General features: G+C 38.0%; 2 long non-coding RNA genes across 2 annotated transcripts in view; one reads left to right on the forward strand and one right to left on the reverse strand.

Annotated features, from left to right (window-relative positions):
• The window catches only part of LOC134759781 (uncharacterized), a 210,556-nt gene that overhangs the window by 45,187 nt on the left and 145,273 nt on the right, over positions 1-20,096 (forward strand). The gene's annotated exons all lie outside the window — the stretch shown is intronic.
• Positions 3,167-16,027, reverse strand: LOC129047886 (uncharacterized). The gene is made up of 3 exons (XR_008509747.2): positions 15,642-16,027; positions 15,004-15,189; positions 3,167-3,786 (listed from the first exon to the last, which is right to left on the reverse strand). It is a non-coding gene; the product is annotated as an uncharacterized LOC129047886 (long non-coding RNA).

A 20,096-nucleotide genomic window follows, 5' to 3' on the forward strand; every position in this document is an offset into this window, starting at 1 on the left:
CCCCCGTATTTCTAAACTTTATGCTTATTCTGCTGTATCGTGAAATATCCATTTTAGAAAATATTTCTACCACCCTAACGTAAGGGAGGACGATAAACTCCCACTTCCACTCATATTCCCCATCTCTTCTCATGTGTCATATTCATTTTATTAATTTTGCTGCTTTTGTTTTATAACTTCACGTAGTTTTGTAAGCTTTTTTGATGAGGGAAAATGGTAGCATAGTGGCTAAAAGCATTGGCTCTGGAAATAGACCACTTGGTTTGGAATCCTTGCTCTTTAGCTTACCAGTTCTTCAACCCTGAGTAATTTACAGAGCCTTCCTATGCCTCTGTCTCCTTATCTGTCAATCAGGGAAAAGGCAAATATCTACCATATGGGCTGCTCATGATGCTTAAGTGGAACAATGCATTTGTAGACTTTAGCATCCAATACACAATCTCAAGTTTTTTCTGTTAAGTCTTGTTTTATCAATGTTTACTCTAATCTTAGGACTTTATGCTCAAAACTGTATTCTCATGACTCCTCTGCCTTTCCTTTTCCCTTGCACAACTCACCTTTGTCAATTTAAGTATTGGTCAGTCCTGGGGAAAATAGTGGGATAGGATTATATTTTCTTCTTTGTAGGTAGAGGGCCCCAACTTATGTCTTTTCCATCAATGGTTGTTCTATTCTGGTTTGCATTTTACTTCAACTATTATTTTTCCATATAGATTTCATTGCTTTTCCTACCATTTGACTTGTCTCTTTTAAATCCTTGCATTCTTTGCCACAGGAGAGTATTTCGTATTTTCAGACTCAATATTGTTTATGTGACTGGATCACTCCCTTTTCCAGAAACCTTGTGCCTCCCCAACTCCATTTGGAAGCTTTAAGGCCAAAGCAAGGACATAGTCTCAGAAGAAAGAGGGCCAAAGCGGCCACTCATATTGCTTTTAGGTTAGGCCAGAAGTGTTCACTAATCACTCATTACAAAAAATGTCTGATTCTCACCTTGTCATCCTAACTTCCTAGATCTGTGGTAGAGCCAAGAATCTGGACTTCAACTAGCACTCCGGCTAACTATGATGCAGACAGTCCACATTTCATATTCCTCCAAACACTGCTTCAGGCCTTAGGCGAAGGCTCACCAAGGGCCCATTCATCTCATCAGATAAATAATTTTATATAGGAAGTGAGGACAAAACCGTAGTTACTAATAAGCAGAGTATACATCTACTTCTCAGGAACTAGAAAGTGGCATGTGGGAAATTTTAGGATTTCAGAGATGTGGATGCATGTCTTTCTGGCTCTAAATATTTTCATTTTAGAGATCTAGAAGCTGCCCCTGGCTGTAAGGAGCGTTCCCAGGCCCTCCCTGAAGCAGTCACTGCTGTGACCCCAGGCAATGTGATGCAGTGAGGGCCTCCTGAACTACAGCTCATTCTTTTCCTGAGACACAGCTGGGAATGACTCTCCCAGAAGTCCCAGGACAGGAGTGTCACCTTCAGGAGTGCCTTCTGGATAGGAAAACTGAGGATCCTAGGATCAAATAGCGGCTAAGTCTTAGAGCCACAATCTAGATCCTGGATTTATTGAAGGCGGGGGGGGGGGGGGGGGGCGTGGGAGGGACCAGAAAAACAAAACCGAACAGAATCTCTGCTAAAAAATGGTTTGTCTTAGGTAAATAGCACCTTTCTTTAAGCTCTTATTTTTTTGTTAATGACTAATATCAGAGGCTTTCCTGGAAGTAGGTCTCACAGTATGGAGGGAAAAATGAACACTTATGAGTAAAAATATAGGGCTTTGTGGGGAGACTGCATTGAAGATAAGGGTTCAAAACACATACTAGGTCAATTTCTAATTTGCCATTGGACTAGCCTAAGCTAGAAGCACTGACTAGTGAAATGCCCAAGTTAGCCACAGGGACAATCACTAAAAGTATTTCTTCTGATTTCCCTTGAAGTTTGATGATTTCACCAAATATATATCTCATATATGCACAGAAAATGTAAGCCTTGAAAATGCTGAGATATTTGGGAGCCTAACCTTGATGGACATCAATACTTATGACAGAAAATGGAGTAAGTGATAAGCTTTGGATTTGCATTTATTATTAATAAATAGTGCTTACTCTATGCCAAGCACTATTGTAAGTCATTAGCAAATTCTGATTCATTTAATCTTCATAATAACTCTATTGATAGGTATCATTTATAATCCTACTTGTTTATTTTTTTAAGGACGCTGAGGCCCAGAGAGGTTAAATACCTTGTTCAATGTCACACAGTTAGTAGATTGCAAAAACCCAGATGTATAACTAGACCATCTGAACTTTTGTCACTTGGCTGTACCACCTCATTATAAACCATGTGTAGGGAAAGGACTAAATTGACAAGAATCTGAACTAAAGGCAGAAGAGGGAAATGAGAAAGTGAGTGATGCTGGAACCTGGGGAGAATTTAAGTTCAGAAGTTCTCAGGGATGAGTCCTGGGAGAGGGCCTGAGATATGGCTGGAATATTAACTTGGGGTGGCACCTAAGTCCCCTGAGACAAGAGTCTGTTCTCCTTAAAGTTCAGAAAGGCAGGTTGGATGAAATGTATTGGAAACAGGGTAGAAAGGAAAAGAATAATGTGACTTCAGTGATGAGCAGTAACATTTTCCCTTTAAGTAATAGGAGAAGAGAGGGTCTCTGGGGAAGGAAAGACCTCTTGCTGCCAGGTGTTTAGGCATTTATTCCCCGGATGAACATGGGGAAAAGTGACAGTCATTGTACTGGTTTCAGAAATCCCTTAAAACCAAAGCTTCAGTTCCCCAGAACAGGGTTAACAGTTGTGTGTTAGGCTCTCCACTGTGTCTGCAGTCACATGTTTTCCCTGGAGTAACAGTTCCTGTTAAGTATGCATTAGTCTCCTACGGCCGCTATAACAAATTAGCACAAACTTGGTGGTGTGAAACAAAATACATGTATACTTTTACAGTTCTGGAGGTCAGAAGTCTGAAAGCACTTTCACTGGGCTGAACTCCAGAGGTGGCAGGGCTGTGCTCACTCTGGAAACTTGAGAACAGGATCAGTTTAAGATGAGATAGCACCTACAACATAAGCTGAGAACTGTTAGGTGCAAGTCAGTGACACTGAAAATGAAGCCATCACTAGTTTAGAGAAAGAAATCAGAGAATAAAGGTTTACTTGTTAATATTTGGAAAGGTTTTAATTTTATACAACAAACATTTATGGAGAAAAGGTGACTGGAGAACAGGAATGTGCACAGGATTTGGTAATTGGTAGTGGGGTAGCTGCTGTTACACTCATGAATCCACATGCTTTTCCCTCAAATGGCAAGTGGAAGTCTGTCCTCCGCTACTGACGTCAGCTAGAACTGGATTTTGGCATTTCATTGGCTCAAGTCATACTTTCTTTTGGTGTTAGAATCTCCTTAGAGTTTACAGTCTTGTGTTTCTACTTAGGTTGCTTTTTAAAAGTTAAATTCCAGCATAGGCTGGGGTTTTGCCTACACAGACTCTGTTATGGGCGACGTCATGAACTTCCAATGGCATCCAGTTCAATCAAGTTGTCAGAAGTGTGCAGGAAGCTGTAAGACAGGTTGTTAAGATACAAAGGGCAAGTTAAACTTTAAAGCGCGCTATAAGAGAGGCTGCCTCGTGACATAGTATATTCCAGGCCCTATTGAATTCACTAGGTCACCACAGCCGAGCAAACTGGAACCTGTAGGGCTTCTTTGATGAGAGGCGCTCTGTGTTACTTAAACTCTGCCCTGTACCAGGGCAACTGCTACTTTTCAATCTAGAAGAAAACCAGTAGAAACAAAATTCTTATTGTAAAATCTTATATTAACACTCTCAAAAATAAGAACTAAGGTTTTCTTACATGCTATTAATGAAAATCATGATGATGTAAATTTTTTAATGAAAAATTTTAAATTTTAGTATTTAATTATGGGTGAAATTGAGCATTCGTTCAAGCATGTTTCCAAGTTATTTGTGTTTTCTTCTAAAATGTACTTCTTAAGTGAAAGGCAACTAAAACTTTGTTCTATGTCTATAATTGTATGAAATAATCTAATCATTTATTTCTCCAAAAATAGTATTGTATCTTTTGATAAAAGAAAATTAAACACTGACCCAAGGGGAAAGCTGACAAATCTCAATACCTTCACATTTATTAGGGCCAACTATCCTAATGTCAAAAAGAAAAAAAAGAAAAGAAGAAAAAATATTGGCAGTACATATGATTGTGTTTAGAATTAAACTATCATTTAAAGTGCTATTATAAATCATTAAGGAAAGAGTAAATATATCCATAGAGAATAGGGAAATGACATGAATAAATAGTTTGACAAAAAACAAAATATAAATAGCTTAGACCATATGAATACATGCTCAGTAGCATTCATATTTTATATTAAAATTAAAATAACTGAACTATCACTTTAACTTTGATATTAATCACAAAAATCATTGCTGAAGATGTGGAGAAATGAAAATTTTCAGGCAATTTTAACAGGAATGCACATTGGGATAGTCACTTGAAGCACAATTTAGAAATATCTTTCACATTTTTCAATGTATTTACTATTTGACCCGACAATTCCATCTCAAGGACTCTCTCCTATGGATGTGTCTAACACATAAGCAATGATATGTGCCCATTGTTATTATTAGTAATGGTCTGGAAACATTTTAAAAGACCCATTAATAGGAAACTGACTAAAATAATTATAGCGCATTCATATAATGGATCACTTTACAGCCATTTTTAAAATGAGGTACCTCCCTAAGTTCTGACATGCTGAAATATAATTTTCTCTAAAATATATTGTTAAGAGAAAAAATGAAAGTTGTAGAAGAAGGTAACACAGGACACAATAATTTACATAGAAAATTCCAGAAAATATATATAAAAACTTTTAAGCAGTAAGATGAGAGGGAAAATTATTTTCACTGTTTACCTGTTTTGCTATTTTGCATATACATTGCTTACTTTAATTATATAATCTAGCTAAGGAGAAGTAAAGTATGCCATGTCAAAGTAGTCTGAGCTCTATATAAGCTTTTTAACTTATCTTTAAGGAGGAAAAACATTCTGCTGAAATATGTCAAAAAGAAATTACACAAATAATGAATAGATAGATGAGTATCCATGATGCATGCCACTTTTAAATCTAGATATCTAGAGTATTTCACAAATATATCTGGGCAGGCAATGTGTATACTAGTCTCACTGGCTAGTTCACTTCATGTAATTCATGCCAATTCCTCATATTGGGTTCAAAGAACACAATTGTACCTAAAGGCCTAATAGAAATACTCCTAAAACTTTTGTGACTATAAAAGGAAGATGCTCAGCCTAGGAAATATGATGAGACCTCGTCTCTACAAAAATGTTTGTATTAAAACTAGCCACGCATGGTGGTGCATGCCTGTAGTCCCAGCTACTCGGGAATCTGAGGTGGGAGGATCTGTTAAGACTAGGAGGTCAAGGCTACAGTGAACCATGAGCATGCATTGCCCTCCAGCCTGAGTAACACAGTGATACACTGTCTTAAACAACAAAACAAAACAAATATCAAAAAAATGCTAAATACAATTTCAAAGATTAATCGTTCATTTTAGAAAATTTATCTATACACAATTTCTCTGATTCTGAAGAATTTGATATTTTAATCTAAACCTTAGTTAACTATGGTATCTAAAAATGTCTTAAAAGAGAAAAATAAATATGCTATTAAATCTCATTACTACTCTTAGGTTGATACATTTCCCAATAATCAACTTAGCTTAAAAGTACTCAAATAATATGGCAATGTATTGCCCAGATTCAATGCCACTTTTGGGAGTGAATATAATAACCAAACTTAGATTCACCTATTTATGGAATAATTATTAGCCTCCTTAAGATCTTTTTTGTGATTGGACCGGTAAGTAATATCATTAACTGTCAATTAAAAAGTCACACTCACTGATTTTATCAGGAGTAAATACACTCAAGAAAAAGACCTTGGACATCATCATAATTGGGATTTATACAAACTAGTGGATGAGAAAAGTCATGATGGAAGTCAGATTTCAGAGAGTGACTGGCAGAAAATCTCTGAAAGTGCAGAAGGGATTGAGTCTACTAGGGCTGACTCAGAAATAAGACCCACTTTTCAAAAGGGATAATGATTTTGGGTAGAGAGTCAGGCTGTGACTGAATTTAGTCTGCATTATTTTCTACTAGACTGCCTAAACACTGCTAAAAAGAGAGTTTTGTAGGTGGAAATTAAATAATTTTGGCACCGGAAGCCCAAGACGTTCAGTGGGAATCCGTTTTCTTTATAGAGAGTGCTGGATGGTATAGACTGGACTCTTTCAATAGGAGCCTTAATTATGGATGTGTCATAAGAATAGAAAATAAAAGAGAACTAAAGATGTGTTGTGGAACTTTGGGAGTCAGAACATTAAAATAAGGTGCTCCTGGAGCTTGGAGTTGAAGCTTTTATAGGTGTGGGCCAAACAGCCTATTGGTAATGATATCCATGGGCTGAAGAGGTAGAGGGTTTCCAGGCTTCAAAACAAGTGTGGTGAAGCAAGTACCCTCACGAGCCTTTCTGCTAGAAGTCAGCTGGATTCTGCATTAAATATACTTTTGGATTTAATGCTGGTCTTCCAGGAGATAAGAGAAACCTCTAAACATCTATAATAAAGAAAGGCAAGAATCTGTGTGCTGAAAGTAGAGCAGTGAAGGGCAAGCAAATAAAAGTTGGATTTTCCCAAGGGCAAAACCAACATTAGTATCATACCATGTGAATTAAGCCTCAGGCTAATGGTAAATAAGTAAATCTGACCCATAGTTGCATGTATAAAACCAGAAACCCTGAATAGGGAAGTAGTTCAAGATAGGAAGTCCCTCTGGTTCCCAGCAGATATAAAGGCAAAACCACAGAATAATGTCAACCAAGCACATATAAACTCACAACCAAAGGTCATCCACCAAAATAGGCCACCAAGGGTAAAAATTTGGAGAAAAAGCAGATTCTTCTGATATTAAATATTTCAGTGTGGAGTATTAAAATGACTCCTATTAGATGTTAATAAATAAAAGAAGTAATCACAAATTTAAACAAGCAGTAAGAACACAGTGCAGATATTAAAAGGAACTATGTACTATGTTTTGAAATGAAAATGTATTGTCAAAGTAAAAAGAAATCCTCAAGGACTTATGTAAACAACAGATTAGCACACTGAAAAAAAAATTAGTGAACTGGAAGCTAGTTCAGAAGAAATCAGACAATACAAAGGGACTAGAAAATGTATAACATGAAAAGAGGCCAATGGGTATGGAGGACAGAACTGTAAGTTTCACCACACATCTAATCAGAATTATATAAGGAGAGAAAGGAGGAGAGGCAATATTTGAGGAGCATTTTTTCCAGAAATGATTAAAGACATGAACTCACAGATACAAGTGAAAAGAAATCTAGACCCAGATTCATTGTAGAGAAACTGTAAAATATCAAAGACAAAGAGGTTAAAAGCAGCCAGAGAGAAAATATAGATAATCCAGCAAATTACAAAAGCTACATGACAATTAACATCTCAATAGCAACAATGGAAATTAGAAGACAAAACCTAACTGTCAGCAACAAACTGGGCACTCAGGAAAAATACATTTTAGAATAAATGTAAAATTAAGATTTCATTTTAGGCGCTCCAAAACTAGAAGTTTTTATGTAAAGCTACTTCTAAAAGTTATACTTAAGAAAGAAGAAAAAAATAACATCAGAAGGAAATTCTCACATGTAGGATCAAGAAGGCATAGAAACAGGTAAACATGTAGCTAAATAAAATTAAGCCATGTCATATGGAGTAATCATAGTGTTGTCTAATTAGTAGGGTTGAAAATGACAAAAATGATACAAATAATGATATGCACACCAGGAGGGAAGAGTTGAAGGCATTACATTTCTCATACTGTTTTTGAGGGAAGGTTAAGATACTAACTTTTTAAAAGCATACATGGTAACAAGTTAAGATCAGTAACTAAAATTAAAATAGCATATATAACTTTTCAGCCTCTGGGTATGTAGAAATGAAATAACGAACAAAAACAGCAGTTAAATTAAAAAGAGAGGCAAGACCTAGTGTTTGATAGACCAGTACAGTAGGGTGACCATGATTTATAATAATCTGTAACAAATTTCAAAATAGCTGGAAAAGAATAATTCTAATGTTTCTAGCCATAAAGACAAGAGAAACATTTAAGGTGATGAATAGCTCAAGTACACTAATTTTATCTTTACAAATTATATGAATGTATTAAATTATCACATGTAATCTCAAATTGCATCCATTATGAATCAATAAAATAAGATAAAGTTTTTTAAAGTTAAAAAAGAAAGGCAAGAAAGCAAGAAAAAAATTTCTTGAAGCAAAGGGACACATAGCAAGGATAAAAGAGTAGGCAAGTCTAAATATATTAACCACAATTAATTTAGATATACTAAACTAGCTGGTTAGAAAACAAATTGTCAGATTAAAAAAAAAGAAAATCTTGACACATGCTATTTGTATTAGACAAGCATAACACTTAAGGGCACAGAAAGTTTTATATAAAAGGATGGGCAAATTATTCTAAGCCAATTAACCAAAAGAAATAAGCAATACTGATTTTTTTTAAAAAGGGTATATTGGAATCAAAGTTGCATAACCTCTACAGAAAAAATTAAAAATATGTCTGGAAAGATATTATAGAAGATCTAAATAAATTGTGAGACATTTCATATTCATTAGACTCAGACTGTTAAGGATGATAATTTGCTCTAAGCAATCCACAGGGCATTCAAGGACTTCCACTCAAAATCTTGATAGAATATTTTTGAGGAACTTGACGAGCTGATTCTAAAATTTACATAGCAGAAATAAATACCAAGAATGGTCAAAATTATCCTTAAACAAAAATAAAGTGGGAGAGGGATTGCCTTACTAGATAATAATAGTTTTTATAAAGCTATAATACTCAAGATTTTGTTGTACTGTGAGAGATGGAGACATTGACCAATGGAGCAGAATACATCGCTAATAGGAACAGACCAATGTAACCTGGACATCTGAGAAATGAGAGTGTTGGATTTGTAGAGATAATTATAGACTATTATAAGTGCAAAGCTGGGCTTTCTTAAACAAATTTAAAACATGCAAACAGAAATTGGTAAGTTCTAATTTATAGAAGTTAAGAATTTCTCTTCATGTAAACCCACCAAAGAGAAAATGAAAGCAAGTCACAACTGAAGTAGATATTTGCAGTATGTCCAGCTTGCATGAAGAGCTACAAATCAGCAAGTTAAAGACACCTGCAGAAATTCTGGTTCTGTGTGTGACACTCCCTGATCCTCAAGATCCCAAATTCAGGTACTAATTGAGAGACACAGAAGTAGTGGCTGAATTCTTTGAGACTGAGTAATTTCCTAGACTTTGGGGATTGCCATTGAAAGTACTTTTTGGGAAAAGAAGCAGGTGATCTTAGGGAATTTCAATTTACATATAGTCTATGAAATATGTCAATTTGAAGTACTTCTTAATGCTTGATTCTGATTGTGTATTCTTTTCAAGTAGTACAGTCAGATGAATACAGAATAATGTTAAGATGGTAGGGCAATTGCACTAGAGTAAGTTATTAAGAAAACAACATATTCTTCACTAGTGTTGAGGGTAAATATATATACATTTTTTACCAACTGAAATGTAAGCAAGGCATGAAGTATTGCATCAAAGACTAGTTGTCTGAAAATATGGAAGAGTATTCTTTATATCTTTGTGTGCTTTTCTGCCTTGAAGGCTTTGGTTTCCTTCATCTCTCTTTCCAAAAGCCTCAAAGTCTAGAATGTCTTCTCAATCCTTTTGTTTCCCATACAAACTATAGCTACCTGTCTAGCCTCTCCTCTCCTCTCCTTTCTGCTCCTCTCCTCTCCTCTCCTCTCTTGTTCTCTTTCCTCCCAATCCCTCCCCTCCCCTATCCTTTCCCTCCCTTCTCCCCTCTTCCCTCCCCTCTCCTTGTTCCCCCCCACCTTTCCCCTCTGTCCTCTTTTCACCTCCTCTTCCCTCCCTCTCCTCCCTTTCCCCTCCTCTCTCTGTCCTCTTTTCTTCTTTTCTGTCTTCTCATCTTCTGTCCTCTCTTTTGAAATGTTGACCCTGACTTTTCTTATCATCGTAAAGAGAATAACAGTTTCCTATCAATAACACTGTGTCGTATTAAGGACAATGCAGGAATAAATAGCTACAAATTCCTTTGATTGGAATTTGTGTTTCAGATAAGAAAGCCTATTTAACAAAATCTTAATGGTCTTTTGCCATAATAATAGGTTAATAAGTTAATTAGCCAACCAAACATTCATATATGCTATACTATTTTTCTTCACTTAAATCTTTATTTGTTAAGCACTTTCCTTGAAGTCTTACATTCTTCTAAGTTGTCTTTTCTCAAACTGGGTTCTATAGATCCTTGGGGGATTCAACCACAGACATCTTCTCAAAGAACCAAGAGTTCTCTATGAGAAATCTAAAATACTATATTTTTATTTAAATGAGGATTTACAAATTTAATATATTTATCTTTTAATTCTCTGAATAATCCCCTTATAACAGGATACTCCCCTCTCAACCTCAGGGATCTAATTTGTGCTTGTATTTATGACTATGCTGTTGGTCAGTAAGCTCTCAAAGTGAACACATTTAACTCTTAAAGTGTCGTTAAGTATGTCTGGTAGCAATTAGGTGAATAACAATCATAATATCAGAAGGACAATAATTACCTGATTTCTGCCTCTTACCTATTTTGAGTACTTTTACTGTCAATAAATACAAAATTTCTCTTTTACAATGATAATTCTCAATTGAAGACACTTTTCATAGAATAAGAATTTAATGTCTTATTGGAATTAAAGAACAATCTTTAACATAATATTACCTAAAATTAGCAAAGCAAATCTTACAATAGTATAATAAAAGTACAATGCTTTATGAATGAATTGGTTTTAGTCCAAGAATGCAAGGTTGATTTAACATATGAAAATCAATTAATGTAATCCCCCACACTAACAGGTTAAAAGAAGAGAATTGTATAATCACTATATGTAGAAAAAGCATTTGACAAAACATACTACTCATTTCTCATAAAAATTGTCAGCAAACTAGGAATAGAAGGAAACTTAATCAACCTGTTAAATGGCACCCATAGAAGTCCTATGGTAAGTATCATAATGATGAAAGATTGAATGCTTTCTTCTAAGATTGAAGAAAAGGATGTTTTTTTCTCACCATTTCTATTCAACATTGTATTAGAAGGCCTACTAAGTGCAAAAACTAAAATGAAAAGCATGAAGATTTGAAAGGAAAAGGAAAACTGTCTGCAGATGACATAATTTTGTAGCTAGAAACTCTTGTGGAATCTAAAATTATTAGAACTAATACTGGATATAGCAATATTATAGAACACACGTTGAATGAATAAAACTGTTTTATTTCTACATATTAGCAATAAATAAGTAGAAAATAAAATTTAAAAACATTATCAAAAACATTGAATACCTAGTAATAAACATAAAATATGTGTAGGACCTCTGCATTGAAAACTAGTGCAGGCTCTAATCTGCAATGCACAAGGCAGGATCGGGGTGGAAGTGGGGCCTGAGGTTGTACCAGGGCCGGATGTGGGGTGGTAACTGGCAGGGCTTCAGCCCAGAGCTGTGGCACAGCTGTGGGGTGGGGAAGGCTCTGGGGAGAGGAAGGAGTGGGTGGGGACCACTTAGCCTGCTTTAGGACTGAGGGTGCATGAGCTGTCCCACCTAAGACAGAGGGGACCCTAGTGGGGAAGAGCTACCAGAGGTGGAGAATCAGCCCTGAGTCTCACTGTGCAGGCAGAGGACACCCTGAACAGCTGGCCCCACACCTGCCGCTCAGGGTGCCCCATGGTTGTGGGATGCAGAGGCCACTATGGCCTGCGCTGCTGCTTTCATTGCTCCTGAAAGTTTGGACACCTGTGGTGTCCTGCTTGCTAACAACTGAATCTCAGGTGTTTCCGCCTTCATTTGGTAGCCTGACCTCAGGAGTTTTGGAAATGATCCCCACTTTATGTGTCCTCCCAAATCCAGACATCCCCTTTCTGGATAACTTCTCCCCAGGTGCTCCTGGACATCACAGAGGGGGAGTCTAGCAGCTTCCACATGCCTGCTTGCAGGACCTCCCAGAGACAGGCTTCTGGCAGGTGGCTAGAAATGAGCTCTTGCAAGAGAATGGAGAGGGAGAAGGGGATGGAAAACATTTGTGTCAGGGGAAGGGGTAAGCTGGGTGCTTTTTGCCTGAGACTTCAGGGAGGAAGGGAACACCCAGCTGGAGGTCACTGGAGAGCAGCACTCAGGACAGGGCCCAGCGGGTGGATCACGAGATCGAGACCATCCTGGCCAACATGGAGAAACCCCGCCTCTACTAAAAATACAAAAAAAAATTAGCTGGATGTGGTCGTGCACGCCTGTAGTCCCAGCTACTCGGGAGGCTGAGACAGGAGAATCACTTGAACCCAGGAGGCAGAGGTTGCAATGAGCTGAGATCATGCCACTGCACTCCCTCCTGGCGACAGAGTGAGATTCTTTCTCAAAAAAAAAAAAAAAAATTGCAACTGAGTCCGATGAGTCAGAGTTAAAGCAGAGTTTGCCCAAGGAGGAGCAGATAGGGTGGTAGGTGCAAATCCCAGTCCAGTGAATCAGTGTGATTCCTGGTATGAGTTAAAGTAGGTGAAAGATTGAAATTCTGACAGAGAGTGGGTCACATGGGGAGCTTGGGTCAGAGACCAAAAGAGGTTTGGATGGGTAATAGAATACAGTGTCTGAGTGTGCCTTGGAGTTAAAAAGGAAACATCACTACCTTGATGTGAGAACCAGACCGTTAAGAGATTGAGGGCCAGTGGCACAAAGACACCCTGTGGTGAAGGGAAAGAAAGGACAGTGATGGGGTGGCTGAGTCATGTGGGAATGGTGGACACCAAGAGATGAAAAGGCCAAGGTTAGCAAGGACTCTAGCAGGGAAGCTGTGCCATCCCAGGGGGACACAGAGGGAGTAGCTTCCTCCACCAGCTCTCACGACAGGATGTCCTGCTTCCCCAGCTGTTCTGTGGCACCCCTGTCTGCAGAGATCTTGATGGAGTTTGCACAAGGCTACTTTCAATGGGAGCTTCCCCAGATGGCTGCAGGAGACAGGTGGTACTGACTACAGCCAGGAGCACTCCCAGGACAGGACGCTGGCAAAGTTCGCATCCTCCCACATCTTGACTACACCATTGCTGCAGCTTTTCTGCCCTGAATGAGTTCTGAGTTAGGTAAAACAAAGGCAATGGCCTTGTGTCAGTCCTTCAGGTAACCCCCAGACAGGTTAGAACAAACATACACAATTCTTTAAGAATAGGTTCTTCTCTGCTCCCTTGGGAACCAAGGACCAGGGTCCCATCCTGGGAACCTGGCCTCCTTCTTCAAGACCATCACCAAGCAGGGAGAGAGTGGGGCGACGGCAAGGAAACACACAGCAAAGCTGCCTTGTTGTTTTCAAGCTGCTTTTGTGCTGCTTCACCTTTCACTCTGTTGAAGCTCCTTGGGCTATTTCCGAGTTCTGACAAAGCTGAACCCAGCCACCCAGTTTACTTCCACAATTTCCCCCCCAAATCTGCATCTACAGAGAAGCATCAGTGAGCAAAGTGGCCTTTATTAGAGCGATTGAGGAGGAGGGAGCGGTGAGCACACCCCGTGGCCCCAAATTTAAAACTGCCTCTTAGTGATAATTTCCTTTGAAAGTCCCTTTTGCACTGCTTGGCCCTTGAGGGCTCTCAGCCTCTCACTTGTACCCGTGTAGTCCCAACCTGCCAGCATCCTCCTCCCCTTGCCCAGGGTCCCTCCCTCTCTCCCAACAATCTAAAATATTTTCCCATTTTTACACAGAGCAAGCCAGCTCCCAGGAGTCCCTATTCCTACCTGCACATTCTAAAGCCATCTAGATTTGAAGTACAGATAGGAGGCCTTCTATTTGGTATAACTTAAGAGAGAAGTTGCAGTGATGTAAAGCACTCTCTTTTTGTTTTGTTTTGAATCACATCAGTTGTTGTTTCCCCATGAAGGGTTGTTTTATGATGTGTATGTATGTGAGTGTACATATATACGCACATACACATACATATGCACACACATATACATATGCCACACACACACACATGCTCCCGTATTTTATTTATTTATTTTTGAGATGGAGTCTTGCTCTGTATTGCCCAGGTTGGAGTGCAGTGGCGCAATCTCAGTTCACTGCAATCTCTGCCTCCCAGGCTCAAGTGATTCTCCCTGCCTCAGCCTCCCAAGTAGCTGGAATTACAGGCACCCACCACTACGCCTGGATAATTTTTGTATTTTCAGTAGAGACGGGGTTTCATCATGTTGGCCAGGCTGGTCTCGAACTCCTGACCTCAGGTCATCTGCCTGCCTCGGCCTCCCAAAGTGCTGGGATTACAGGCATGAGCCACCGCGCCCGACTGCTCCCATATTTTATATCCTCATATTAATAGATTCAATTAGCTCAGCTTAAAAAGCATTGCCATTCATTGGTGTGCTGGGTCCTGAAAGCCACTGCGCGCATCTTCTCAGTGCTCTGTAGCAATGCTGTCATGTTGGTATATTGAAATGATAGAGTGGTGGAGTATTTACACCATGGAATACCAGCAATGGTACTTTTAAAAAGAGTGAGCATCCCGCTGTTTCACAGAGTTGTGATGCTCACTACTACATTATTAAGATCCCACCCTGGTGGAAGCAAGCATCGTATCATTTCCTCATTAATCTCCTCAAGTCTCATGATAATTCTAATAAATCAACCACGGCCAAAACTGTTTCCTCTCATATGACGAAACCTCACAAGAGTTGATACCTCCCTTTTTGTTTGTTTTCTCTGGCAAGACAGCTTGTTCATAATCCCTCCCCATCAAAGGACTTACACTTCAAAATCCCCTCTTCTGCTCTCCTTTCACTGCCAGATGATGCTCTGTTTGGCAAAGACCTGCAACTCATTGCTGACATCTCTTGCTTTGGCATTTGCAGCCTGATTCTGGCCGAGACTGACTTTAAAGACCCAGATCTCTTAGATCTAAAAATACCCTTCAAAGTTTGAACATAGGTAAGATCTAGAGAGAGAAGTTCCAGGTGAGAAAATAGGGTTTACAAATGGCCTGAAGTATATTTCTAAAAAACAAATCAGTATTCTAAAAGGCAAAAATTTGCTGGAAAATTTCAAATGTTAAAGGAGACTGCAGAAACATACTATATGATATGCGGTCTTTATTAGACCAGTACTCCAGGGAAGACAGTGCTATAAAGGACATTACTGGGTAAACTGACAGAATTGTCATGCAGAAAGAAGATTCGATAAAATTTCTTTAGTAATGTTAAATTTGTTCACGTTGATAAACTCTGTACGTACTGAAGTATCTAGTTTGTGAATGAATATACTCTGAAGTACTTAGAGAAGTAAAGGACCATGTTGTATGTAACTTATTCTCAAAGCTTAAGGAAAAATATTGATAATTATATGTATATATAGAAAACAAATCTGATAAAATGTTAAAAATTTGAGAACCTGGGTAAAGAGGTATAGAACTCTTCTTTTTTTCCTATAATTTAGCTGTGACTTTGTAATTATTTCCCCAAAAAAATGTTTAAAACATTTTTTCTACATAACCCCAGTAGACTCAGGACTTGGAGACACAATAAGAAAGAAAGAAGAAAACTAAAAGAAATTCAAGCCTGAAAATTGGTTTCAGGGCTGCAGATATCTATTGTGGTGATTGCTGTTAGACTTCCAGTCACCACACCAACAGCTTTTTTTCTTAATCAAACCAGTTCTAAGAATATATAGTAAATTAGCCAGCAACAAAAATCTCCATGGGTAAAGCCATCTGATTCCTGCCTCAGCTCACTGCCTATAGCTCTAACCACCCTGCAACCCAGCATCCAGTTGGATTCTGGGAACTTTAGTTCTGTTGCAACTGTTCTAACTGTCATTACTGGTGTACAGAGAAGAGCTTCACTGAGGATCCCTTTCAGGATGCTGTGACTCCCTTTACAATTATATTTCTCACTGCCTTGGTAAAGGGTCTTTTGGACTCTTCTTGGATGTAGTTTAGCGGGTAGGTGAGTGGTTCTTCGATGAGAAATCTACTCTAGCATTTCAGTTTCCCTCGGCCCTGTAGACTTTCTGCAACATACCAGTGGAGTTCTGGCATTTCACTTGGATTTAGTCTAGGCCACCAGATTTTAGTCAATTAACCAAGCAAACTCTTAGAGCCACTCAAACGGATACATTGAATCCAGAATCTTGGCTTAACGTTTCTACATCAAGATTTCATCCTTGTCCAATAGTATGTTCCTTTCCTCCTGATCAGACCCTTAGGATCCATTTCCATGCATGTTCCTCGGGTTTCTGTCTATATAAATTGATAAACTCTTGCAATATTTAGATGTAACTTGCATCCTCTCATGGTTCACACTTTGTAACTCACACTCTGGGGCCTGGTGAGACTTGAATCTGGTTACGAATGTAGAAACAAGAGGCACTGAGGGTTTTCAGGAAGGTTGGCAATCCTTTGCAAGGCAATTACGTTGAAAAGTTATTACAATCTTTAGGCAAAGGAATACTAACTTTAATCTTGGAGGAAGGGTTTCCATCTGCAAAAGGGGCTCTGAAGAATTTAGAGATTCATGGTCTCCATCTTCACTGGAATTTGTCCATATGTCCCCTTTTAATTGTTAGAGAGAGTCTCACTCTTAGTCAGTGTACCAAGTTCAACATGAATTCAATTTGCCTTGTAATTCAGCCACCAGAAAGATCAGACTTTGAATTTGTTTTTCAGAAATCTTGGCCCTATGTCTACAGGAGAAAAAAAGGTACTCATTGAAGCATTCTGCTCCCTTATGCAGACCTTGAGCTGGGAATTCAAAGCCCCGACTTCATTGTTGTCTTTCCCTAAGTTCTCTATTTTACTTAGAAGCAACTAACCAATCCCATTATGGTCCTTATTTCTACCAAAATATTCTAAGGTATCACTACTTGATCCCCCAAACCTCTGCCTTCTATAGGTTGGTGATTTCAGATGCCTGCAGGTGATCAGATATCTAAGTAACCCTCTTGCCACCAAATAACCACACACACTTCAGTTACTCTTTCAAAAAAATTATCAAGCAACTGCTCTATGCCAGAGACTCTTCTAGTCCTGAAGATATAGTGATAAATAAGATAGAGACAGTTCCTGCTGCCATTCATTCAGCTTGGTTCTAGTGAGAAAGACAGATATATTAAAAAATAACTTGACATTACATTTTCAAGAATTTAAGTACTTTATTGGAAAATATAACTGTGTAAGAAGACACATATTGACAAGGACACCTTTAGTTCTTGTAGCGAGGAAGTATAGACTTAACTCTTATTAGTAAAAGAGTGTTTAAGAATAAAAATATATCAATACCCCTAACTTTGGAGACAAACTGAAGTACTGAATGTACTTCTATTTTTGATTTTTCCCTTAGCATGGTGAGTTGTTTGGGAAATGATTCAATAGTTATTTGTAGTTTCTAAATTCTCAGCAGCAGTTGCCTCCTGATATGTGTCACTATATATTCTGAGTTGACATCTGTTATCTGAATCACCAAAATAGTGCCTTGTTTTAAAATTTATCCACTATTGGCTTATGTTTTATCTTACTCTAGGCCATGTTATCACTACATGTGACATCTCTGTGTATGTGTTTGTGAAACTGGGATAAAGTTGGCAAAACTTGAGATAGAGGAAACTATCTATGAAACATGTTTTGCATTAGTAGAACAGGAGGCATAAGCACATTTGGAATAGAAAGAACAGAGAAGGCGATATTGGAGAAATAGGATCTCACAAAGGAAAGTAGAATGCAAGTAGAGAACTTAAATGCAATTTAGGCAACAACCTATGCAATTTGGACAACTATAGACCTACTATGGCTTATGGTTTCTACCAACTAGACTTAAGCTCCTTTTGGAATAAAGCCTTTGCCTCATGGAGGAAGTCAGTTAATGTTTATTGATTGTGATTTTGATGATGACATTCATGATGATGTTCTATTTGGGGAATGTTTTTCAAAGTGGGGCTTTGACCTGACAAACTGTTATACCGATAGAAAAATCAACATTCTCTCACTGACTCCTTAGGTATTTGATGGATATATGAAAGAAAAATAATTTGATATGACCAAGCAATAGTGAAGTGTAGGATATTGATCTCCAGAGACTTGTGAGACTAAAAATTGTGCAAACGAATAAAAAAAAAACATAGTCTAGATTATCCCAATGTTGAACAATATACTTATGTTTACACATAATGTTGGAAAAGGCATCAGTGCAATTTCTGCAATGCACTGATGATAATGATAATGAAATTTTAGTGACAATGTGATAATGAAATTTTAGAAGAAATTATAATTAGTTTTTCATCTCTCTTAAATGGATGTGTTGTTTTTTCTGTCCTCTTCCCTCTCCATTTATGCCTGTTCTGATTCCTTGTTGACTTGGGGAAATATACATGTGGATAATAAGCGTGAACATTTCTGCAGAAACAAAGCAGGTCTACTATGCTTCAGCAGGCTTAACTCATTTGTTTAATGAGGGTTTGGGAAGATGGTGGGGTTTCCTACATATAGTCAATGCATACTTAAGAACACCTACTATGTGCTGGCTTCATTTTAGTCTCTAGGAACTGGGAGACATATTGAGCCATTTGTATCTACATATATTAAAATTGTTGTACCGAAGAGTATTTCAAGGTCTTCTATCTATCTGTTTTCTTTTGGATGGAAGCAGTCAGTGCAAACCAGCATGGTGAATGAGCTTGACTGTATTTAGGAGAAAAAATTCTCACTTCTGGGGTTTTTGCTACAGATTTTAAGAATGGGGAGCTGTTTTCAGAACTAAAAGTTTGCCAGCGCACTAATAAGATGTAAAATGAAGAAAAATTAAAAGATAGCTCTATCGTTTCAAAGAATGTGGAGCTACTTTGGCTTCATCGGCAGAGTAAGTCTGTTAATAACCCCGAAGCACTCCCCTTGTTGAAATAACACAAATTAGCGTTTAACCTGGGAGGAAGAACACGTGAAGTTATTTAACATTTACATAAAATTATGGAGTAAACTCCAAACAGGTCGCCTCCAAAATGTATAATTACACTCAGCAGTCCTGTCAGCATACATAGAAACAATTTTATTTCCAATCATCTTCTGCTTTTATTCACTCAGGAATGTATCATTAAAATTTCCACAGAACAATGAACCTTAATAGGCGCTAATGCAATTGTGAATTATGGTAATTGTTACCTAAATTAATCTCTGTACTTTCCATTCCTTATTGCCCTGTGCATAAGGAGTGTGAAAAAGATAATGTTGAAACTGACATTTGTATAAATGGTAGAAAAATTTATCTTATTTAATAAAAATTTAGTATAAGAACTTGCTACTTTGTAAAGTAGTTTACTTAGAAAAAAATGTTAGATTTGTTGCAAGTTGAGTTTATACAATCTTTAATTTGTGAAATTTGGGAGGGAAAATGGCAGTTGACCCATTATGGTTATCTCTGGGGTATGTGTATGCACCGAGGTATCTGGATGGCACATGTGTGTTCCTCCGTGCACATACTGCCAGGGCAGTGTATGCATTCGTACCCTTATCTGTGTGCATGGCCTCTTTCTGTGTGTTTATGTTTACTCATTTACGTAAACTACCCTCTTGGTGTAATAAAATCCACCATTATGTGTTGAATTGTGTTCCTCTCAAATTCATATGCTGAAGTCTCCTAGTTCTTCAGAATGTGACCATATTTGAAGATAGGACCTTTAAAGAGGTGATTAAGTTAAAATTAGGCCGTATGTTTGGGATCTAATCCAATGTGACTGGTGTCCATCTAAGAAGAAGAAATTAGGACAGAGACATAGAGGGAAGACCATGTGAAGACACAGGGATAAGATGGCCGTCTACAAGCCAAGGAGAGAGGCTCCTGAAGAAACCAGCCCTGCCAA

The sequence above is a fragment of the Pongo abelii genome, chromosome 13 (genome assembly GCF_028885655.2).
Source record: "Pongo abelii isolate AG06213 chromosome 13, NHGRI_mPonAbe1-v2.0_pri, whole genome shotgun sequence".
Classification (NCBI taxonomy): Eukaryota; Metazoa; Chordata; class Mammalia; order Primates; family Hominidae; genus Pongo; species Pongo abelii.